Below are 25,537 nucleotides of genomic sequence, written 5' to 3'. Positions count from 1 at the left end.
ATTAGGCCACAGCAGTGAAGGTCCAAGTCGTTTGCCTCTCATGTCCCAGGAGCCACCCTAACATGACTCTGCAAATAAGGCCAAGTTCAACCCTTTCAGCATTTGACTCTAAGTGTTAGGGATGGCGAGCAGTCACAATCTTCTCAGAGAGGTTAGGGCGGGGAGAGGTACAACAGGCTGAATACCCAACCAATGCCTGACAACAAAATAACGGATTGTCCATCTAGGTCCCAATCTCCATAAAAAAGAAAAGTACTTTGATACACAGTTCACCTTAATACTGCACAACTGCATCCGGGACTCAAAGTCTCTGGTGCAAAGTTAAGCCCCCTCGGTTAGGATGCCTACCATCACCGTCTATTAATTTAATCTAGCACAGTGATACTCAAATTATGGCCAGGGGGCTGCATGCAGCCCTCCTGTCCTTGGCATGTGGCCCCCCGGTCCCCATCAGTATTGGTCTGCTGTCTACTCTGCTCTCAACTCAGCACTTATATTAAAAAGATGTTAAATAAATGGACGGGCATTTATTTGAAGCTTAATTGAAGTTAAACACTTGGGGGCAGATTTATGAGCTCCTTGCGCCACTTTTGCGTCACTTTTAACATGGGAAAAGTGACGCAAAAGTGGCGCAAGGGGCTCATAAATATGCCCCTTGAAGTTAAAGAAAGAAATAACTAGGGTGTCTTGCACTCGCCTAACTTTAGGAACACCTTCCTGTTTAAAGACATCAAGCAGCAAACATGTAAAAATATGTTAAAGTGTCTTCAAAAATCAAAAACTGTATTACATTAACATGACAAAATATTTTACCTTAGTGAATCAGATTAGATCAGTACATTGAGAAGTATTTGTTTTTTAAAATGATAATTTTCAAAGATAAGTTAAGAAGCATTCATGATGCAATGCCAATAGAACCTAAGATGCAAGTCAGTTGTTATGTGCACCCTTTGAATGCCCAGTGTTGCTATTATACTTGAACAACATTATAGTTTATTAATTTAAACAAAGGAGAAGGTTTTGTACACCACACATCCTGAGGCCCTCCTGAATGTAATAACGAAGAAAAGATCAGGAAAGTGAATTTAAACAATTGCCTAGGATCACACAATTTGGTCAAGTGGGGAAACTGGGACTGGGAAATTGCTTCCCCTACACCCACCTTAGTCCCCCCCCCCCCCGACCACCTCCCTGCTGACATCAGTGCGGCCCTCCGTCACACCACAGAGCAAACTTTAGACCCCTGGGAAAACGTTTGCGAGTACCCATGATCTAACAGTACCCCAGTGGCAGCTCCAGCACTGTTGGAGCACTTGAACCCCGCTCTCCTCCCAGAAACGATAAGCTATAGCAGCACTGTTTCTCAATGATCATCTCACCTGCATTGAAGACTGGAGTTAGGCCTCACATCAGCCTCCTGCTCCTCAGGCCTGACTTTCCCGTGGTCAGAGAACGAAGTGCCCCAACAGATGCAAGGTGTAGCTGCTCCCCTGCTGGTGCAGATACGGGCTGCATCAGTGTCCAGAGGTCGCAGCTGCCCTCAGGCAGCAGACTCCTTCCAGACACTCTCTCATCTGCAGAGGATGGGCCCAAAGGTTGTGTCAGAGCCGCTTCCTTGACTGAGATAAGTCAGTCGAGTCAGGGGTGTGGTCATCCCTGGTCAATGCAGCAATGCAGTCCACTTCTGGGAACAGGTTTAGGGATGGCGGTTGAATCATTGGAAGGTGCAGCAGGAACACTTCTTTTGAACACAGCCGCACAGTCAGTAGGCCATACTCTGGAAAGTGCCTCAAAGCAACGGCTCCTTTCTCACAGAGTAGTCCACATGGGCACGGAAATGGAAAGTGCCATTGGGCTAGCCACTGTAAAAATCTGTTTGAGCACACGTGGAATGTGACACGGGCTTACTAGGGTCTTTTGTTCAGCACTAGAGACCTATCGGAAACACAATAGAGCAAATGTCACAACTGCGACAGCCCAGTTAACTGGGTGATTCACTCTAGAACACTTCCACTGTGCAATGAATCCTGCAATGGCAATGACCACCTTCTAATGTAAAGTGTCTGTCAGGCACACCCAGAGCACTGGAGTTACTGCTCTTGCCCACAGCAGTAGTTTGCTCCTCCTACAGAGATGGCTCGGTCCTTTTCTCTTCATCAGGTAGGATCCTCCAGGCGTTCCATGACAAGGAACAGTTCTTCTTCCAATTCAGACTCCACATAGAGTAATCTTACCACTAGAAAGCTGCCTTTTGGGCAGACATCAGCCCTGGTTGCACAGTTGTTCTCTGAGTAGTTAGTGAAGCACCTGCCTCCTTGATTGAAGAGAACCTAGAAAAGGAAAGTGTGTCACCTGCTCCCAAGCTTGTCTGGCTGATGAGGGATGTTAGCCCAAAACCGGTCCCAGGATGCTTGTTTCTGGTCCTGGGAAGACATGGCTTGGCAGTTCGGGCTGGACTGTTCCCATGAGGCACAGGGTCAAGACTGATTTGTATATAGCTGTGTCTGAACAGGGCTGGCTAAGTGAGCTAAAGACCGATGATGGATTCAACCCAGATCTGTGACTGGGGGTGAGTGTCTGAAACGTTTTAGCACTTCGTCCATCATCTCCTTGTATTTGTCCCTTTCATATACAGGCACAGCAGACAGGGGATGTGTATTCCCTCTCTGCACTTACAGAACCAGTGTTAATCAGTTCTTCTTTCATAGAATCAACCTTTATTTAGTGAGACGCCCCTCCCAGGAGTATACAAAAAAGTAATCAAAAAAGTGATGGATGGAATGGTTGAATGAATCTCAGCCACGGGTAATTACTCAGGGCTTCATCCCAATCCATCGCTATTTTGCACACATGTTACCTCAGTTTGGACCCAACTATGAGCAAATCATTCTTGACCCTGCTCTAATGGGAACAGTCCAGCCCAAACTGCCAAGCCAGGTCCTCCCTGAATTGGAACACAATGGACCCAGGACTGGTATCATCCTTGTTATGGGCTCATCAGCCGGGTGCAGCCTGGATCCAGTGACACAGTGTGCCCGGGACCCACGTCTTCGCAGACCCATCCCACTTAGTGTGACACATAGAAGTATACAAAAAGGTGATGGATGGAATGCTTGAATTAATCTGGAAATGACTCTGAACCATGTCCCAATCCATCGTCATTTTGCAAACCATGCCACCTTAGTTTGGACCCAGCTATCTGCAAATCAGCCTTGACCCTGCTCCAATAGGAACAGTCCAGCCTGAACTGCCTAGCCAGGTCCTCTCTGAACAGGAACACAAGCAAACCAGGACCGGGTTTGCCTTAGTTATGGGCTCAGCAGCCAGGTATAGCTTGGATCCAGTGACACAGCGGGAGACTGGCACAGCTTTGCAAGTCTACTACTGCCAATGTTTGTGAATTCTAAAAAGTAATACCTGTGCGCCCATTCAAGGAGTACTTCTATAGTTGCAGAGTTACTACTTTTTTGCTAAATGAGTCACTATATATATTTAAGTTACTGATAATAAAATAAACAACTTGAAACCTCTTTGTGAAATGAGGACGAGAAAAACCAACAAAGATATAGCCGACCCGACTCAAGACTCCCAGACACAACTACAAAGCCAAGAATGTTTTTATTTGGGTGGGGGGGGGTCTCATCCTCCAAACACCCCCTGAATTTACACTGTTGTGACATTTCCATCTGAGCTGCGTTACTGTGCCAAAGGCACCTTCAAGGGGATTGTTGCATTGTCAGCCGGCATGTCACACCCAACCTCCTGTGTACAGCAGCAAGCCATTGATGCAATGATAAATGAAATATGATATTCCATTAATTTTCTGCTGAAAAATGCAGAGCTGACTGCGGTGATGGCAGCATTTTCCGTAATAGTGTATTTCCAAATGTGGATGGATGCTTGGATTACACTCCCCACAAGCCTGGGAGCAAATTTTTCGAAACAGGAAAATTCCTTAAATGTCCAGACCCCACTTTCACTTATCGTCAGGCCAGGGGCGGCCTTAGGCATGTGCAAGCTGTGCACCTGCACAGGGCCACCAAACCCCAGGGGCCTCCATGAGGAATCGGATACAATACATATTCGTGGCGGCCCCTGGCAGGGATTTGGCGGCCTCTGGCTTAATTGTGGGGACTGCCTTGCAGTTGTGCAAGGAACGCTTTTCGGAGGAGTGTTGGTTTTAAAGAATGGAAGATTACCCATTTTTTTTTCTGAACCTGCAGGCAGGTGTACACTACGAGGAAATGTGCGTGTTGTGGAGATGAGGCGGTTGGAAAAGGCTAGGCCTCATGGAAAAATAATTGAGGGTTTAGAAGCCTCTCGTTCAGAGCGAGTAGGTCAGGAAGAGCCCTTTTAAATAAAATATATAAAAAGCTCCTACGCTTTGAAAGTTAGTGGTTCTGCTTTGGATCAGGTTGACTAGTGTTAGACTCGTTGTTTGGCAGGAAGTGAAAAGTTTCATTGGAGGTGGTGGGAAGTATGTTCTTGTGGGGGGATTAGAAATTAATTATTTTTATTTTATTTGGTTGCAGGGAGAGTTGGTAGAAAGGCTACCGTTGCATCGTGAAGCCAGTGTGATTATTAGTACGGTTAAATATTCGTACTGTTGCTTGGGAAACGAAGCAGACTTGGATATTTCAGCAGTGTTCTTGAAGTTGAGATGACCTGAAAGGGTTTTTCTAGTTGTACTACTCCGAGTCTTGGCTACTGACTATACTGTATCTTTCACAATGAGAGGAAAGAGAGAGTAGTCCCTTTTACTAGTACCGTCAGGGGATGGATACTGCTCGATAGTGCCGAAATGCTCCTATGTTTTGTAATGCTCTTCACTTTTCTCTGTTAATCTCGTCACTCTCCTTTTTGAGTAGGTGTTGACGGTGTTTTTCTTGAGTATTTTGTTGATGAAGTAAAAATATAACGGTCTTCTTTGCATGTATTTTGTTTCTAAGGATTTCCATATTGGATGTTTCAGGAATTAGAGGGATTTTGATCCTTTTAATATTAGTCGGAAAGGGCAGTGGATCTTTTCGGACATGTAGAAATGGTGTTTTTCTATCATAAGAGTGACTTCCGTGTATCGGCACAATTCCCATCGCAAACGCATTGTCAGTAGGGCTCTTAAGATTGACAAGCCTGACAAATGTTTTTGGGTCTGGCGTGAAAGCAGCTGCTCTTCAGAAAACGAATTAGCCCTATTGATGCCTCGGGTAGTTGTGTTGGGAGGAGTCTTTCTACTTCGTGCTGCTTAAATGACAAATTCACGATTTATTTTGGACTGGCAGCAATCGGGAGTTTATTTCTGTTTACTCTGCGAAGTGGAGTTGTTCTCATTAGTCATAAAGACGTGCATCCACAACTCCAGCTTTTTTTTTTTTTTACTCTTTCTGTTTTTTAAAACCGACACGTGTTTTACCAGTTATTTTGATCAGTTCAGTTAGCACATTTGAGTACAAACTCAACAGTTTACATAGTGTGCGGCCATGGCAGTAGAGATCAGAACTAGCCAGATTTAGTGGTCTCTGAATGGGTCACTCACCTCTTAGCAATTACTAATTGTAAGGAACTCACCCAATTATATTTTTGCTGCTTTTGGAACTCCTCTTTGATACATAAAATGTGTTTGTAATTTTATAGTAACTGAAGGTGTGAAATGATAGGGTAACCAGGATGGAATCATAGTAGTATCCTTTGTTCTACATGATTCGCAGCTATTTATATAAGATGTCAAACTGTGTTGCTTAATTTTATATTAAGAGTGTGAAATCAAAATAATGTTCTCGTTTTTGCAAGCAAGTTGAAGCCTACATGCCAGGGTAATGAATTTAGTCATCTGTTTTATTTATAATGCTGCTATTGGATCATTTTAGCTCCAGAAAAGTAGCCTACCTTATTTTGGTGGTCTTCGCAGCTTGTGAAATATCCTTAAAGATAACGTGCCCTCTGAAAATGGAACACAAATGATTTACTAATTTCTTTAGTTTTTTTATGCTTGTATTGTGTAGGTTGATATCCTTTCAGCCTATACTGATTGGATGGGAATTTCAAATTTTTTGCGGACCATCTTAGCCACTCCTTAGCTCGCACATTCCCACAACGGGCTAGCGTTTGATCTCAGACTATAGAGACAGAAATAAACAATTTGCTGATTTCCCCACGCCAACCCTTCTCCTATTTTTCTTCTCTTGATGTACAGGACAAGCAGTTTTTTACTCTACACTTTGGCAAAAGTTAAACGCTTGTGTCATGAGGCGGCTATACAGTGTCTGCAACGGACATGGCCATGCGTAAGACACCATATTTCATATGGTATCGATATTACTGTTTCCGGGCAAAGAGCCACAGATTCTTTCTCTGTGGGGGGCTGTGGGTCCGGGGCCCCCCTGTCATGGCCCTGCAGCCGTCTGTGCTAGTCCCTCACGTCGTGTGTCACAATGCCCTCCTCCTCCTAAATGTTATCGTTCTGAGACGAATTCGGAAGGGTAGGAGTAGCCGCAGGTACTGGTCATCTAACGCCTTTTCTGGACGTTTTATTAAAACACCTTCCTGAGCTCCACCCCGCCTGGACCCCCTCTCCCGGGCCCCCCTACCTACGCTCCCTGCACAGAGCCACCATGAGCCTAGAGCCGCCCCTGGTCAGGCTAAAACCCTGACTCGGCCCACAACAACAGGTGAAACAGCAGCATCCCTCATGTCTTGACAACATTACAATATGAATGACAATTCAAGTAGAACAAAGATTCAATTATCATGGCGTGCACTTTTGATTTCAAAATGATTACACTTTGTGAGGATCGTTGACATTGCTTGCGCCTTGAAGCTCTGGCCGCGGACTCAGAGCTATGGACTCAAAGGGATTATGACACGAGATAGAACGATACCCGTGTAAAGAGACACCACTGCGAGAACTTTTTGACAGCTAAAAAGTAGTGGCGGCTGGCAACATTAATTAATGGTGTGATGACGCTCTTCTGCCCACGGAGAGAACCCTCCCCTGTGAAAAGCGGGTTTTGTTGTTCGAACATTCAGGGGTGTGCAGTACAATTCAGGAACATTTTGCTGCATTATTGCAATGTGCTGCATATCCATAGTATGGCTACCCAGCATAGCACACCACTACCGGAAGATAATGTAAATAATGTGTGAATTAATGTTGATGATAAGCAACAAGTCGTAGTTCAATAAAGATTCAGAAGTCCGTTATCATTTTGTAAACTTTTTTTATTTATGCACTACACGCTTAAGAAATATTCACAATTGTTTGCAAGCAGTTACCTAAGTTTGGACTATTGAATATCAAACATATAAATATTGTGACATGAGAATATCGTGGAAAAAATATTGAGAACCAAAATACCGAAATGTAAGTGCATATAGAGGAAATATAGAGTTCCTATTTATAACTCCACACCTATGCAAATTGAATAATTTATTTATTAATCAGTATTTATAAAGTGCAAACAATCCTCCCGAAGGGATATACCGGTGCTGTATATATATATTTACATATATCAGCAAGTAGCACATATGTGCAATTAGGTATACAAAATCTATACTTACCTTTCGATATTTCCGGTTTTGGTATTTTGAACTCAATATTTCCAAACCATGATATTCCGTCTTCGATATGAAAGGGGCACAAAAAGGAAATTCAAACATGCCACCAGTTTCTCATTATAAAGTCTGCTTCGACACATACTGAAATGTACATGCTGAAGGCATTGCAGAAGTATCATATACTAACACACAAACAGTAATACACATGCAGCATAAGGATTAATTGGGGTGACAGGTTTATTTTTTCCTCTTTGTGAAAGTGACACTGATATGTGGTTGTTGCCAGCTAACGCCTCGTGGCTCTGAACTGAGCCACAAAGGGGTTGAAGGGTGGGAGCTCATTGAAAGAAAGGGCACTGGAAGAAGATGCCCCACAGTCATCGCCCTCTTCTCTGGCACCTTATCTTTGAAAACACAGTGCTTCTATGATGCCCCTGATGATCTGTTCATTACTTCTGCAGGCTCAATCACAGAGGTTTGCAGAGCCTCGGTTTCCTGGCAGTGCTGTTACACTCCCTGCACCAGCAGTATTAGCGAAACACATCACGTGCAGGAATGCAATGGGGGCGGTCACGGCTGCTGCCAATATACAGTAAAACACACAAGATGATGGACGGAATGTTGCACATTAGCAAAATATTCACCCCCAGTCACAGATCTGGGTTTAATCCATCGTTATTTTGGGCACAGGGTCAAGACTGATTTGCATGTGGCTGGGTCCAAACTGGAATGGCATGGTGAGCAAAAAAACGATGGATTTAGGTCCAGACCTCTGTACTGGGGTGAATGTATGACATTGTTCTGCATTCTGTCCATCAATGGTTCTTTTTGCATTTGTCACCCAGAGTGCGACGGGTATGCTCAGACGTGAGTCCTGTGCTCTCCATGCCACTGGAATCAAGCTATCCTGGCTGAAGAGGGGTGAAACCCCGAAACCGGTCCTAGGATGCTTGGTTTTAGTCCAGGGAGGACCTGGCCTGGCAGTTCGGGCTGGACTGCTCCCATTGGGCACAGGGTCAAGACTGATTTGCACATGGCTGGGTCCAAACTGGAATGGCATGGTGAGCAAAAAAACGATGGATTTAGGGCCAGATCTCTGTACTGGGGTGAATGTATGACATTGTTCTGCATTCTGTCCATCAATGGTTCTTTTTGCATTTTCCAATATACAGTGGCAGTGCAGTGGGGGGGATTAAAAAGACATTTTTTTAAAATAACTTACCTGATGCTGCCGGCCACCTCACGCCTCGGAGTTCCTCTGCTCCCATCAGTCCCTGTGACACCATCACAGACCTCTCATCCAATTCAGGTGCTGCTCTCATGCTTTTACCAAGCATGATAGCAGCGCCATGGCTCAGGCTCACGGATTCTGTGCCGTTTCTTCATCCGGCTGTGGAGCACAGCTGGGTTGAAGAAACTAAGTGTGCATATCAGTTTAGCCATCCTAAGACGGAAGACTAAACTGACATGCGCACTTATAGTGCCCCCAATCCTCCTCCCTGCCATGGCCCGGCCCCTCCATACACATGCATGGCTTACAGGCTCAGCCAGTCACTTAAAAACTAAAATGATAATAAACGTATTTTATCATCATTTGATTTTTCAAACGCTGGCCTTGAGAAGTGGGGCGCCGCTCCTCAGTCATTACAGAGGAGCCGCCGCTGAATGGGGGCCCCTGCAGCTCAGCTGGAGCTCAACCATTGAGGTGGCCCTCAAACCTTCAGGGGGCTCCATCGTCAGCCCAAGGTCAATGATTATCTGTGAAACATGGGAAACTGAGGGACCCCATCATTTTGTGTTATACTAGTGCTTACTTGAACACAAAGCCACACTCAGTTGACGAGACAGAGCAGAATGTTTGGTAATTCTTCATAGTAAGGACTCAATCCAAGTGGTTGTCCTCTGAAACAGTGCCAGGATCAATTGTTGGGACAGTTGTGGCCCCTAATTTTACTTTGTTATAGACAGATAAAAAACTCAATGAGAGGGTCATTTGCTCTTTTGGCCTCCTCTACTGCATTTGCCTCTGTATCCAAGCCAATTACCCTAGTTGTGTCTTCAGTTCCGTCTTCATCTTCTACGGTTTGATTCTCTCTCTTGACTCAATTTCATCTGCATGTAAAATAACGATGGGTAAATAGGTCACAACATAGGACACTGAAGATGCATGTACTCAAATCCCAATCATGTATATCACCATAGAATATGAAGGCATGGACGTGCAGTATATACTCACATGTGAAGCCAACTCCATCAATACCTCGAATAATGCCAGGTAGAGAGCTCTTGAAAGATGTCCTTCCAGCATTACTGTATATATGCAAAGATAATGCAAAGCTCTATCAAGAGTATGCCAAACACGAGCATGATGTCACAAGGACGTGTTTGTTTCTTAAATTGCCACATGTTGCAGGCCAGTGGGGTTTTCAGTTCACATGTTGTTAGATTTGGGGGTCTCTAGTTGGCAGAGGTAGGTACCTTTGACCAAATAGGGGCCTTTGCGCCTAGTCAGGGTCAGGGTAAGGGGGTACACTCCTGAAATAACCCCTGCTCACCCCCTTGGTAGCTTGGCACGAGCAGGCAGGCTTATCTCAGAGGCAGTGTGTAAAGCATTTGTGAACACATACAGTAACTCAGTGACAACACTACAGATGGACACCACACAAGTTGTATTATAAAAATAAGAATTCTTTATATAGACTTATTAAACGAGCACAACGACAAAAATCCCCAATACTGTACTTAAAATGGTAGAATTAGCTTAGTTCTCTTTAGATGTTAAAATGCGAGACTTTGAGTTCAATGTACCTTAGGATGCGTAACGCTATACAACGAAAGTGTTGTTGGGAAGGTGATGCGTCGGTTCCTTACACGCAAGAACGGTGATGCGTCGGGTCCGTACTGATGCGTAGGGGATGCATCGGTTCTTCTCTGCGAGGGGAGGTGATGCGTCGGTTTCTTACTGCGCTTCCGTGGCATTGCAGCACGCAACGCCGTGATGCGATGAAGATCTGGTACAAAGAGTAAAGATGGCGTCTTCTTCTTGATGTGACACGATGCGTGCACACCCGACGGACGTGCGGCGACTAAACGATACTTTTGAGCCACGCCAGGCCCTGCGACACGCTTCCTGGTGATGCGGCGGCGTCTGTTGTGACGTCGATCCTGTTCTCCGGAGATGCGAGGCTCTTCGGTGACGATGCGACAGCGTGCGGTGACTCAACGATTCTTCTGAGCCACGACAGGCCCTTGCTACAAGCTTCTCGGTGATGCGGCGGCGTCTGATGCGACGCCGATCCTCTTCTCCGGCGATGCGAGACGCTGTGGCGATTCAACGATTATTTTGAGCCGCGACAGGCCCTGCGACACACTTCCCGGTGATGCGGCGGTGTCTGATGCGACATCAGTCCTCCTCTCTGGTGATGAGAGGCACTGTGGCGATGATGTGACAGCGGCAGCGGCGGCGACACGCTTTTAAGTTGATGTGGCGGCGTCTGATGCGACGTCGATCCTCTTCTTCGGCGATGCGATGACAGCGGCTGCGACACGCTTCTTGCTCGTGAGTCGTGCTTCCAGCTCCTTGCGACACGCAGTCCCTCAGAAAGCCCATCACAGCAGCAGGCACTTCCAAAAGACTCTTGGGGAGCTGGTGGGTGAAGTCTGTTGTCCCTGGGACTTCAGCAAGAGGCAAGCTCTCTCTCAAACCCATGGAGATCCTTCACAAGTTCATGAAAGTACACACAAAGTTCCTCTCTCCTTTCTTTGGCAGTTTAGGCAACCACTGCAGGCCAATCCCTCTAGCTTAGTGATAGTCACTCCTCAGTTCCTCTGGTTCCTCTCCTCAGCAAAGGTTTCTTCTTGTTTCCCAAAAGTGATCTAAAGTTCTTGGGTTTGGGTCCCAATATTTATACTCAGTTTCTATTTTTTCTCTGAAGGCAGAGAGGCCTTTGCCTAGTCCAAACCAGTTCTGGTCAGTCCTGGAGCTCTTTGTTGACAAGACCTCTTCTTTCCTTTCACAGTGCAGGGCAGAGACATCAGACGCACCACAGGAGGTGGAGCCAGCATTGTGGAGGGAAGGCACAGCCTTATTCAGGTACCAGGTGCAACTCCTCCCACCCATCTACATGCAGATCTTTCTTTTCAGCCCTGTGCTGACTCACCCTGTCTCCTGTAATCCCCCAGCCCCTGTCACTCAAACTCCAGACAAGGAATACGCAACCTAGTAGAGGCAAGCTTGGATGGTTAGACAAGAAAATACCTATTTTCTAAAAGTGGTATTTTCAAACACAAAATGTTAAAACCGACTTCACTAAAAGATGCATTTTATTATTCTGATTTCAGGCATACTAAACTCGAATTTCTACCTAGTTCCCTGAGTCAGTTAGGATTATAAGATGTAATAATCAAACTGCCCATTCTGGCCTATGGGGAACAGGTAGCCTTGCAATAGTGAAAAACGTAATTCATTATTAGGACATGCCACACACACCAGGGCATGTCCTACCTTATACTTACAATGCACTCTGCCCTTGGGCCTACCATAGGGGTGTCTGATATGAAGAAAAGGGAAGGTTTAGGGATTGGCAAGTGGGTGCACTTGCCCAGTCAGCATGGCAGTACCAGACTGCACACAGGCTCTGCAATGGCAGACCTGAGACACACTTTTACAGGCTGCTTCTGTGGGTGGCACAACTAGTGCTGCAAGCCCACCAGCAGCATTTGGTTTACAAGGCCTGGGCACTCATGGTGCACTGTACTAGGGTCTGACAGGTAAACCAAACTAGCCAATCATGGAATCACTAATCCTACATCAATTTACCATAGGGAGATCAAATGCACTTTAGCACTGATCAGCAGTGGTAGAGTGCCCAGAGTCATAAAACCAACAAAAACAGGTCAGACAAAATACAGGAGGAAGGCAAAAAGTTCAGGTATGACCCTGCAAAAAGGGCCAAGTCCAACACATGCCAAATGTTTCTATTTTTGAAGCTCTCTAAAGGCCCCCAAAAATCTTTTTTTCCTTTCTTTTGGCTAACACCTCGTGGACACTTAATCAACTGTGCCCATAATGTCTCCAACGTTTATAATTGAGCCATTCTTATCAGCTACCCCATCCTGGCATGCATGCACATATGGACATTACATAATACAATTAATACACATTTTATTTCCACTCAACTCCTTCACTTTGATTTTAGTAGGGAATATTGAATCCCGAACATCGACGGGACAAGATATCGTTATAAAAATATCCAGGGACAAAATACTGAAAACTTAGGGGCATATTTACAAGCCCCTATCGCCATCACAACGTCACTTTCAGTGACGTTGCAATGACGTTGCAATGGCGTTAGGAGCCTCGCCTTATTTACAAGGCAGCGTTAAGCCACTTAACATGGCTTAACTCTGCCTTGTAAATAAGGCACTGTTAAACGCTATGCTTAGTGTGAAAGGGGAGGGCAATGGGTGTTGCTACGGTTGTTCCACCGCAACACCCATTGACTCTAAGGCTGCCCCCTATTTACAAGGGAGGTGCAAATAGGAGGCAGCACCAGAATTAATACCAGGGAAAACCTGGTCTACCCTAGCTCATTGAGGAGAAATGTTTCATTTCTCCTCGTTTTTGCTGTTTTCATGTGTGCTGCATTGTGCAGTACACATGAAAACAGCAAAAGGCCAATGATCGTTTAGTTACAGGAAGGTCCCCCTTCCTGCACATAAACAATCATTTTTTAAAATGCTGTTTTGCAACTTCTTTGTGTGTTGCTCACACATAGAAGTAAGCGGCATTTAAAGATTGTTTATGTCCAGGAAGGTGGACCTTCCTGGACATAAACAATCTTCACCTGAATGCAGACACCCTTGCACTATGGTGCAACGGTGCCTGCACTGGCGCTAGGCTGCTAAACTTAGCGGCTGCGCAGGGGGAATTGCAGGGCTGCACCATAATCTTGTAAATATGGTGCAGCCCTGTGTTTCAGAAGTGGCAGAGCGTGTCGTTGAAATGAAATGAAATCAAATTAGGATTGGTAACATGCACTAATACCCGGAGGTGTCTAGGTGCGGCAGCTCAGCTCTGAGAAGAGAGCCTGCACGGGAGAAACAAAAGAGATAGCCACTATATGTTAAACAGCAAGGTTTTTAGGGATTTGCGGACAACCATGAGGTTATTTTCTGTCTTCAGGCATACTGGAAGTGAGTTCCACAGCTTTACTATCCCGGCCATGAAGCTTCTCCCTCCCCAAGTTGCCAGTTTGACTTTGGGGACTACAAGATTGGCGGAGGTAGCAGAGCTGCGCTCTCTGCCAGGGAGATACCACTGAAATGTGTTTGTCAGGAAAGCCGGTCCGAGTCCATGGAGTGCCTTGAAGGCAGTGCAGAGGGCCTTGAATTCGATCCTTCTTTTTACTGGTAGCCAGTGCAAGGAGAGCATGTGCTTCCGATTGATGTTTGGGGATATCGAGCAGCAGATGTGTAAAAATAGTGTGTTGCAATAATCCAGTCTGGACAGTATGAGTGCTGTCACCACCGCTTTCTAGAGCTCTAGTGGAATGAAGGGAAGGAACTTTCTGCTAGTTTTAATCAAAAAGAAGCATGAGGAGGTGATGGCGTTAATTTGCCCCTCGAAGGATAGTTTGGACTCAAAAAAGATTCAGAGGTTTTTCACTTTATTGGTGGGAGTGGGAATTTCTCCCATTTCCTGTGGCCACCATTTGGGACCCCAGAGAGGTATTGTTTCCAAAAAGGAGCACCTTGGTTTTTCCTGCCTTCAGTTTGAGGTGGTTTTGGGCCATCCACTGCCCAACTTTGCGCAAGCAATCTTGAAATCTTTGAGCGGTGTCCATATGGTCTCCAGCGAAGGATGCCGCAATTTGTGTGGCATCGGCACTGTTCTGAAGCCAAAGGAGTTTATGAGCATGCAGAGGGGAGCAACATATAGATTAAAAAGTGTTGGACTCAGTGAGGAGCCCTGTGCCACTCCGCAGGGCAAGGTAAACCAAGACGAGCTATGCCCTTCGAGCTCCACCCTCTGTTCTCTGTCAGTGAGAAAGGGTTTTAGAAGGGCCAGTGCCTTGCCTCTAACTCCCATGGAAAAAAGGCGACTAATAAACTGGTTGCGGTCAACCGTATCGAAGGCCGCCGAGAGGTCCAATAGGATCAGTGCTGCCTTCCCGCCTTTATCCAGAACCTCTCTAATTTCCTCTGACACATTTATCAGAGCCAGCTCAGTACCTGAAGCCATACTGCGCACAGTCCAATAACTTGTTATCCTCCAGGAACTTGGTAAGTTGTGTATTCATGGCCTTCTCGTGGATCCTAGAGGGCATGGGAAACCGCGAGATAGGCCGGTAGCTGTTCGTATCTTGAGAGTCCAAGCTAGGTTTCTTCAATAACGGGGAAATAGATGTCTTCTTCCAAGCAGTCGAGAAATATCCAGCAGAGAACATCTGATTGAAGATCCCCGTGAGGAAGCTGGCTGCGGGAACTGGAGCTAGGTAGAGAATTTTAGGGGGGCAGGGATCCCAGGGTGATCCTGATTGCATCTGACTAAGCATAGACATCACCTGTGTTATCTAGATGTTGTTAAAGTTGTAAAGGCAAGGAATTGTATCAGCTGAAGAGGCTCCCTCACAGGAACTCTCAGTATTAGGGATGGAGGGCCCATCGGGCGACATACCTCCTGCTCCTTGGGGTGAGGATACAGAGTCTGCAACTGCCTTTACTTTTGCTTGAAGGAAGGATGCGAGCTGGTTACAGAAGTCTTGGTTTACTCCGGTATTTTTCTTGGTAGGAAAATTACTTAGGGTCATATTATCAAGGAACCTGGGCTGCTATGGGAATTCACAAGGGCATATTATCAAGCCCATTATCACCGTTCCTTGATAATATGGCCCTTAGTTTTTGTACAGTTAAAAAGAGTTCTTTAGAGGATTTAAGATAACATTTTATCTTAGTAGCGAAATATTGTTTTAACTAGTTAATATTTTGACTTTGTATTCAGTCATCGCTTTTCTGTAATTGAGTTTGTCAACTGTTTTATAGTGTGAGCTTCACCTCCATTCCAGCCTTCGACATAATTGTTTCTGTTGTCTCAGGCTTTCATCAAACCAGGGTTCGGAGGGCGATGTCCTTTTAATGTTTGCATACTTTAAGGGTGCTAAGGAGTCAATGATTCTAGTAATCCAGTTATGGTAAGTTGTTGTGGCCTCATCCAGGTTACAGGAAGCCTTGGTCTGGTGAGGTTCCAATTTCGCCGGAGGCTTTCTGGAGTAATTTTATGTCAAAGGCATACACACCCCAACTCCTCACTCTGGACAAATGCTAAACAACACTGCGGAATGGTCAGACCAGGTAAGAGGGACAATTGAGGAAAGTTTCAGAAAAGGATTGTCCGAAGAAGGAGGCTAATGACACGCTCTGCCACTTCTTTGTGAATATGCCCCTAAGTGTGCAGAGGGAGGGAAGAATCGACAATTCTTGGCTCCACCTCTACATACCTTAAAGATGTGTATATATATATATATATATATATATATATATATATATATATATACATTACCTACTGGCGGTCGCCAGTAGGTAGTTATAGTTAGGACCCCTTTTCCATAGGAAATCCGCAACATTCTATTTTGAATAACTTTGGCGCCGGTCGAAGAATCCTCGCGAATTTCTCAAAATAGGTGGGGCGCTACGCTCCGCTCCTACCCTGAAAGTCTCGGGGGGATACGTCAAGCGGGGGCTGAGATAAAAGGGGGGTCCCAAAACGCGTTTTTCCCATGCATTTTTCCATAGGACCTTTAGAACGAGCTACAGCCCGAACGGCTGAACAGAATTACTAGAAATTTGGCAGAGAGGTAGTCCCTATGTCAAGGAAGTGCCTTTTGTAGGTTTGGTGTAAATCTGTTCAGTAGATTCTGAGAAAATAGCCTTTAAATCAATATATATATCTGAGCCCGCTTACGGTACGCTTACCGTACGCTTACGGTAAGCTTACGGTACGCGTACGGTGGCGTGCGCGAGCGCGATTCTGATTGGCTGTTAGATCTTAGTAAACATTCGAATCGGCCGAAACCAGGAAGCGGCGGCCGCCATTTTGTGTGTTTCACTCAGAAAAAAAAGAGTGAAAACAAGAAAAGGGGGCAATGAGGAGAGTTACAGACCCCCTTACATTTGTGAGGGGGTCAAAGAAGGACTGTAAAGTACAAAGAAAACATTTATTGATTTTAAAAAAAATCACGGGGTACGCGTACGGTAAGCTTACGGTAAGCGTACGGTAGAAAAAAAAATAAAAAAATAAATGAAATTCAGATTTAAGTGTTTAGATATTAGGGGGCTCTAAAAAGAGCCGTTGTGTTTATGAAATGATTTTTTAGTGGTACCTACAAGTAAGTACCGATGCAGAGTCTAAGGTTCAAGAGGAAGACTCTGTTCCCTTCATCATTGAAGTGCACACCATCTCCTCTATAAATGTCTTGCATGTCATAACGCAAGTTGTTGTGGTAAATGGCACCCATACCATAGTCACGGAGGAAAGCAGAAACAGATTTGTTGACGTGCTTTCTTGCTTTGTCATCGCACCGCGTGCCCACCGTGCGTGCACGGCACTAACTGCGTAAAGTGGGCGCGCGGTGCGCGAAGCGCACCGCGTGCTCACACGGTGCGCAAAGCGCACCGTGCGCGCACGGAACGAACTGCGTTAAGTGGGCGCGCACGCCACGAATGGCGTAAAGTAACTTAGCATTTAAAAAAACGTACAAATTCACTGAAAAAACCATAGGTTTCACACACGTTATAGTTAGGAATTAGCATTTAAAAAACCTTGCAAATTCACTGAAAAAACCATAGGTTTCACACATGTTATAGTTAGCGGAAATTTTACTGATAAAAAACCAATGAAATTCCCCCGTTATAGTTAGTGCAGGCAACTATAACTCACGCGACCGCAATCTTCTGCTGATGACATATGTGTCTTTATGAAAAAAAAATATTTGTAATATATGTATAGCTAAAAATGTATGGAAGAAGACATGGGCAAATAAGTGTCTAAATACAGTATTAGCATCAGCAGAAGATTGCGGTCGCGTGAGTTATAGTTGCCTGCACTAACTATAACGGGGGAATTTCATTGGTTTTTTATCAGTAAAATTTCCGCTAACTATAACATGTGTGAAACCTATGGTTTTTTCAGTGAATTTGCAAGGTTTTTTAAATGCTAATTCCTAACTATAATGTGTGTGAAACCTATGGTTTTTTCAGTGAATATATATATATGCATACATATATATCACCAAGGTACGTATATCTGTAGTTAAGTATAGATAGTGTATAGAAACATACCTTTCGATATTTTGCTCCATTAATTTGTTGTAACGATATTCTGTCCCGTCAATATTTGAGATTCAATATTCCCAGACTACACCATTCTTCACTTCTCGCATGTATTTGCAGACTGGGACATTGCTCTTGTGAGCCAATATTTTGATTTTGGTATGTTCTGAAAAACAAAATTCAAGCAATAAAGTAAAACAAAAAAACGAACTGTGACCAAAAACTTCCAACTGTAGGTGAGTATTTCCCTAAACGTACGAGTACATCATGGCGCCTCTTGGATGTTTTACAATAAACATACATTTATCAAACTCATACTGCTGAAGTAAGTCAAAAATCAAAACAAATCTGGTCAGGTCATGAATAACTACAACCCAACTACCTAACTAAACCTACATGATGGGACTATCTTAGGCAAAATATTTATTTTGTGTTAAATAACAATATCTGCTACATAAATTGTGACTAATGTCAAAATGTTCACAAGGATGTGGCATAGAGAAAAATGTTAAACACGTTACAAGTTATAAAGTCTGTTAGTCTTCGGCTGGGTCCTGAATTGCGTCGCAACCAATAGCGTTGGCTTCGGGGTTCCTCCACTCCCGACTGACCCCTTCCTTCTTTCGGGAACTTACTTGCACTCTCCCGACCCCTCTTCTCTCTGGCTGTCTCCGGATGTGGTCGTGGTCGTCTGCTGACCTGTGGGCGTGGTGTTCTGGCTACTAGACAGGGCCGCCCTGCTGGGGTTGTCCCCAATGCCATCCTCCTCTTCCTGGGGTTGAGTGATGTCGGGAGCCTTCCGTGCTACCTCCTTAAACATGTTCCTCACTACTACGTGCCTCCCTCTTCGAGCAGTAATCATCGTGCCATCCACTTGGGTCACAGTCTACACTTCAGGCTCATAAGGTGTCGAAATTTCCAGCCTGGGTGGTGGTCCTTGAGCACCACCCTGGACCACACGATCAACTTCAGAGCCTTTGCTTGTTGACTGGCCGTCTCCTTCTCGTTGGTCGTGCACCATTTCTGTTGTGCCTTCTCAATGTCCAAGATGGGCGACACCCACTCAGAGTTGTGGGGAATCAGGTCCCTCGGTGGTCGTTTGAGTAGCAAGTTGTCGAGAGGGGTGTTTGCCGATAGGCAAGTAGGAACTGATGCAGATACACCTCGGGGTCTTGTCGTTGTTCCACCCCAATCCAAAGAGCCCTGCTCAGTGTTCTCATGAACTGCTCCACTTCTCCATTGGCCTGCGGCCATTGAGGGGTGATCCGACTGTGTTTCACTACTTTATGGGCCAGGAAGTCATGGAAGTCCTATGCCTGGAAAGGTGGTCCATTATCTGACTTGACCTCCTCCGGGAGTCCTAGGAGTGCGAATATCTTCTTGAGGGGCAGCTGGACATGGAAAAATGCTGTGGATGGCACTAGTTTCATGACTAGGAACTTGAAGAAGGAGTCCATAATCACCATGGTGTGCCTCCCATCTGGAAAGCTCCCGAAGTCGACGCTGACCTTTGTCCATGGGGTCAGGCAGGGTTCTTCCATCAATATGGGTGCTGGAGAAGGGTCAACTCCAGTGATGGCGCAGGGATGGCAGCACCGGATTGCTTCATCCACCATCGCGTCCATGTTGGGGAACCCCACTGGGCCTTGCCTCGGTCTTGGCTGCTCCCTGGTGTCCCTGATGGGCAAACGTGACCATTCGGTTGCCTAGATTCCTCCGGATGACAATCCTCTGTCCTCGCAAGACCAGACTGGAACCGCTGACACTTAGCTCTTGTCGTATCCTTCAGAGTTGCTGTCGGGCATTCTGTTCCTCTGCCGTTAGCAGCTTGACCCCATCCAGGAACCGATGCCACTGTCCTTTCTCCAGAGCTTCTTTCACTCTTACGTGCGTGTCGTCCACGTCTGTGGCATCTCTGAGGTCTTCACGTGTCACCGCCACTGGGCAAGCGTTGACCTCGACCATGTTTCTGAAATCTTCAGTGTGCTTGGTCTCTGCCGGAGATTCCGCTCCCCCACCCGGCACAGGGTGTCTCAACAGAAAGTCAGCCGGGTTGTCAGCTGCCGGTCTGTAGAGCAGCTGGAACAAGTACGCCTGGAACTGGATGGCCTACCTTTCTATTCTCGGAGGTGCCATGCGAGATGGTCCGTTAAATAACGGCAGCAGTGGCTTGTGGTCCATCACCACTTGAAATGAGTGGTCGCAGAGGTACAGGTGAAAATGCTGGCAGGCCCACCTCATCACCAATGCCGCTAGTTCAATTTGCACGTATCTTGTTTCGGTCGGAGTTGGCGCCCAACTGGCGTACTCAATCAGCACGCAAGTCCCTTTTGTGTTCTCTTGTAGGAGGACTGCCCCAAGCCCTATGGGGCTGGCATCCACCACTAGCTCCGTCTTCTTCTTGGGGTGGAAGTACGACATGCTCGTCTGATCCAGGAGAGCCCCTTTGATGTTCTGGAAGGCTGCTTCTTCCTTGTGGCCCCACTCCCAAGGCGTGCCGGACTTTGTGAGCTGGTGTAGAGGTTCCAATATCGTTGTTTAGCCAGGGATGAACATCCCGCAGTATGTTGCCATGCCGAGTAACCTCCATATCCATTAGGTTCTGGGGCACAGGTGCCTTCTGAATGGCTTCTACTGTGTGTGGGTCCACGCGGAGCCCTTTGCGGGAAAAGACATAGCTGAAGAACTCTATTGACCCCTGGTAGAACGAGCATTTTCTCTTGTGCAAGGTGAGTCCGTAATCCACTAGCCTTTGTAGGGTTGCTCTTAGCCGGACGTGGTGTTCTTCCAAGCTCTGGGAGTATATCAGGTTGTCGTCGCTGAAGTTGATCACTCCGACCAGGCCCGAGAGGGTCTCCTTGATGGTGTTTTGAAACACCTCTGCAGCCAATGAGATGCCGAAGCCGAGTCGAGTGTACCGTCGAAGACCCACGTGTGTCGAAAATGCTGTTATGTATCGACTTTCTGATGACAATTCCAGCTGGTGGTACCCCGATTTCAGGTCCAGTTTGGAGAGCCACTGGGTGCCATTCAGGTCACCCACAATGTCGTCCATCATCAGGGTCACATGCCTTTCCCTCCGTATGGCCTGGTTGGGGAGCCTCATGCCGACACACAGCCGAATGGCCCCTGGCTGCTTTGGCTTCAGTGCGACTACCAGTGGGGGCACCCACGGAGTGGGCCCCGACTCCTTTTCGATAACTCCCTAGTCTTCCAGCTCCTGCAGCTCTTTTTCCACCTGGGGACGGAGATGGAATGGGATGCGCCTAAGGTGGAGAGCTTTTGGTTTGACTGCCTTGTCTATGTGTAGTTTCACCTGGTGCCCCTTTAGACGTCCCAGGCCTTGGAAGAACTGTGGGAATTCGCTCATGATGTCTTCTGCATGTGTGTTGTGAACCTGCTTCGCGAATAACGCCAGTTCGAGATCTTCAGCGGTGCGGCACCCCAGCAACGTCCCCTTCTGTCCGTCTGTCACGTGGAATCTGGTTTTTACCTCATGCTCCGCACTTGAGACATCAACCTCAATCACGCCTAGCAATGGTATGAGCTACCTTTCCTTCATATGCGTATATTTTGGCAGAGCTAGGAGCAAGGGGTGGTTTGGGCGACAGCCTCTCATATTAGTCTGCATCCATCACGTTCACCGATGCACCCATGTCTATTAGTGCATGCACGATGTTTTCGTTGACCTGTATATTGCACATCGGGAGGGTCGATTTCATCAACCAGGCCGTCCGGCGAATGATATGACAAAGAGGTTGTCGTCATCATCGTAGTACGTGGCCGCCCCTTGTTCTCCTGACTATTGATATTGTTGTCCACCAGCATCAAGTGGCGCAGGGTCGTGGCACGGCCTCATGACATGCCTCCTCGGGATCGTCCGCCCCTGCCGTGGCAAACACTTGCATAATGGTTTGCTTTGACACACTTGGAGCAGGCCTGCCCCTGGGTACCGGTCTCGTTCCTTGTGATCCAAGATGCAGTAGCCACACTTCCCCACCGGCCAGCTGGGTGTGCCCCTTCCCCGTCCAGGGCATTATTGCACCGCCTCCACGGTCTCCTCTTTGACGGTGATTTGCTTCTGTGTTTGAGTAGTCAGGCTATTGCGCACTCTGACGACCTCCATCTCTTCCGCCCTTTTGTCCGACAGCTCTTGGGAGCGGGCCAGGATGAGGATGTTGTCCAGGGACATCCCATGTTGGCAGAGAATCTGGCGTCGCAGCAAGACTGACTTGCAACCCTGGATAATTTGCGCTCAAATTTCCTCCGGCTGATCAATGTGCGTGCATGTGCACGCGAGTTTCCTCAGCCATGCATAAAACATATCCACGGTCTCAGCCTCGGTTTGCTGGGCTTGGCGCAGTTTGAACCGCTCATAGTCTGGTTTCATTTGTGGGTCAAAATGCCTGTCGAGTGGAGCAATAGCTGCATTGTAGTCCTGACCCTCCCCGTGTCAGGCAGGGTCTCGAATAGTTCGTAGAGCTTGTCGCCTCTGAAATGAATTAGCATGGAGCGCTTCACTGTTCCATCTGTTTCTGTGCCAGTGCAAGAGTGGTGAGGCAACCCACCCATAGCTTCCACCTTGTTGCAGCCGAGGGTCAGCGAGCTGGCTAAACAGTGGTATTGGTGTCAAAGACGTATGCGAGTAAGGTGCTGGCGGCGCTTGTGCCTGTGGTTGTAGCTGTGGGTCTCCCATGGTGTGGGGGTAACTTTTCCCTTGGCTGCAGGTGCAATTGTGGAGGGTGGGTGAGGTGGTGCTGTGGGAGTATGCCCTTCCCGTGCTGGGCCTGTCCACCTCCTGGGCTTGGGCTGAGCTGTTAGCCATACCTGTCTGTCTTTAAGGGTGGCAGTATGCAATGCTTAGCATTCGAGGGCCTATGGGGTGTGATCTTGCTGACTGGGCACGTCTTGGCTAACTCCTTGCTCCTCCCCCATTGGTCCTGTGTCTCTTACCCTGCTCACCTCCTTGATCTGCCTCACCACCTCTGTTGGGCCGGGCCCTGTTCCTGCAGCACCTCCGATGATGCACGGCAACAGACCCCGCCCCCGCATTGGGCGCCGTGTGCGGGCTTGGCAGAGTAGGCCACCGCAGCTGAAGCGGGAGTGCTCAGCGGCCTTCAGTGCTCCGATTCACCGCGCGGCCCAGGACTGTCTCCCCATGTGCTCCCATTAATGGTGTGCCTGTTCTCAGCTGGCGGCAATTGCGGAGCCTTCTGCTGAGCTACTGGCACCTTCGGCAGCCGCGTCCTCGCAGCATGCCAGAGCGGTGAGCAGATGTGGAGATGGGGGTGGAGACATAGAGCGAGGGTCCTTACTTCCCTCGTCGCCGGTGTAGCGCGTGGGGCCTGCAGCATACGTAGTCTTCGCAGCACGCTCAATACAGAGGGGAAGATCTACAAGAAAGTGCCGCACTGCAAGCCCATGGTTCAAGGATGCTTGGGCCATGGGAAGATTGTTTTTGTGTAGGAAGGGGAACCTTCCTGCACAAAAACAATCACTACAGGCATTTTCCTCTTTCAATTTGTGCTGTAGAATGCAGCACGCATTGAAAGAAGAAAAAAAGAGGAGAAATTAAAACATTTCTCCTCGTTGCGCCTGGCTACGCCACCCCTCGGATGGCGTAGCAAACTGATGCATTTCCAGGTTTCCGATTTCTCGTAAATCTGGAAATGTGTCTGGTTCCATGGGTGTTGCGTGGGAAAACCCACAGCAACACCCATGGAACGCCCCTTTCACGCAAAGTGCTGCATGTAAAGGGGCAATATTTACAAGGACAGGAAAAGCCACACAGGGTGGCTTTTCCTGTCCTTGTAAATATGGGGCAAAGAAATGCCCTGCCAGTGCGTCACAAAAAGTGACGTACTGGCAGCGCAAGGGGCTTGTAAATCTGCCCCAGAGAGACTAGGCAATCAGAATAGTCTCTCAGCCAGTGGTCACATGCAACCCAGGCTCATTTATTTATCCCCTCGGTCCGAGCCCGGTCGCGAGGGGTGAGTGCAGGGATACAAAGTATGGTAAGAGCCAGATGGCTCTCTACACAACCGTGTGCTCTTACTTTTAAATTATTCTGTGTCAACCTGAAAGCAGGATAGTGATTGTATGAAATTGTGTCAACAGCATAGAAACAAGACATTTACTACACTAATTAAAACTTAATAATGATGCTGGTATTGCGTCTGTATAATGCATTCCTATGCGAGCCCTACAGAGGCATTATTGAGAGAACGCAACTAGCTTTGAAATATCTTGTTCCTTTTGTTACTTTTGAGGGAAGGAAACTATCTTTGACATATCTTGTTCGTTTTGTTACTTCCGAGAGGTGCACGACATATTCGCTTTTCTACCTCTGAGAACGAGGTAAAGTGTCACAGGGTGCCTTCAGATTTATAGAGACGTAGAGTCCTAGATTAGAACAGACTGGCACAATTGCACAGTGAGCAGCCAGGGCTGCTTTAGGAAGCGAATAGCAAGAGAATGACATTGGCACAGATACAGGGAACGCCGAGGCACACCTCTAACAGAGCCTGTCATTCAGAGACATGGCTGTCTGGTGGAGGACAGAGCTGGGAGGTGTTATTATCATGGAAAGGCGGTGAGCCAATGAGAGGATGTGGTTCAGCCTGCCTGGAGCTAGCAAAGCCAGGTTTGTGTTTATTGCAAATGTGAGGTACTTTTTCTAATACAATGATCGGTGTGGGTGTTCTGTGCACTGTCCTGCAGGCAGGTAGGGATTGGCAGAGGGCTTACCTTGAGGGAGCTGCTCGCAGCTGTGCCCTTATCATGCCGCTGAGGAGCACCACTGACACCGAGCTATTAAGCCTGTTTCTCAATACCCGTTCTCAGGCTGCAGCTGCAAAGCTTGTTTAAGATCGACCAGAAATAGCATCAGGCAACTGACTGCAGAAGGGATGTTTCACAAAGAAAGAAGAGCCCACGACGCAAGTGACAGCAGAATTCTCTAACCGAGCTCCCACTTGTCACTCATGTTAAAATAATTCTACGGTTCCTATTTCTATTTGTAAAATAAATTGATGGGACACTCTGGATAATTTCATGAAGTAGGACTCATATTACTATCAACAATGACAACAAACAGACAGGCATTTATTTACAAGATCATTGAAGCAGTAAAGAAATAAATCATTTGTGAAAATGTCTGACTTATTTATTGACTGCTGTGTTGGATTGGTTTCTCATCCCCTGCGTACAAAGGGGCATAATTACAATAAAGTGGTGAAGCGTGTCGTTAAGCCAAGAAGGCTGACGACACGCTTTGTCACTTTAGAAACGCAGGGCTGCACCATATTTACAAGAATATGGTGCAGCCTTGCGTTTCCCCCCACGCTGGCGCTAACCGTAGCTGCCTACCACCAAAGCAGGCACCCTTGCACAATAGTGCAAGGGTGCCTGTGTTAAGGGGAAGATTGTTTATGTGCAGAAAGGTCCCCCTTCCTACACATAAACAATCTTTAAATGCCGTTTTGTAACTTCTATGGGGTATATTTACAAGAACTGCCGCTAACTAGCGTTAGTGTTAGTTAGCTGTAGTTCTCTTAACACGGCCTATCACCAAAAACTATCGCCCTGCTAGTGATGTATTAACAATAAGTCGCTACATGACGAAAGTAACAGCTAGCCGCGGTGAAAACTGCCA

Source organism: Triturus cristatus, chromosome 6, assembly GCF_964204655.1.
Source record: "Triturus cristatus chromosome 6, aTriCri1.1, whole genome shotgun sequence".
Classification (NCBI taxonomy): domain Eukaryota; kingdom Metazoa; phylum Chordata; class Amphibia; order Caudata; family Salamandridae; genus Triturus; species Triturus cristatus.
Note: the sequence above shows the minus strand (reverse complement) of the source record.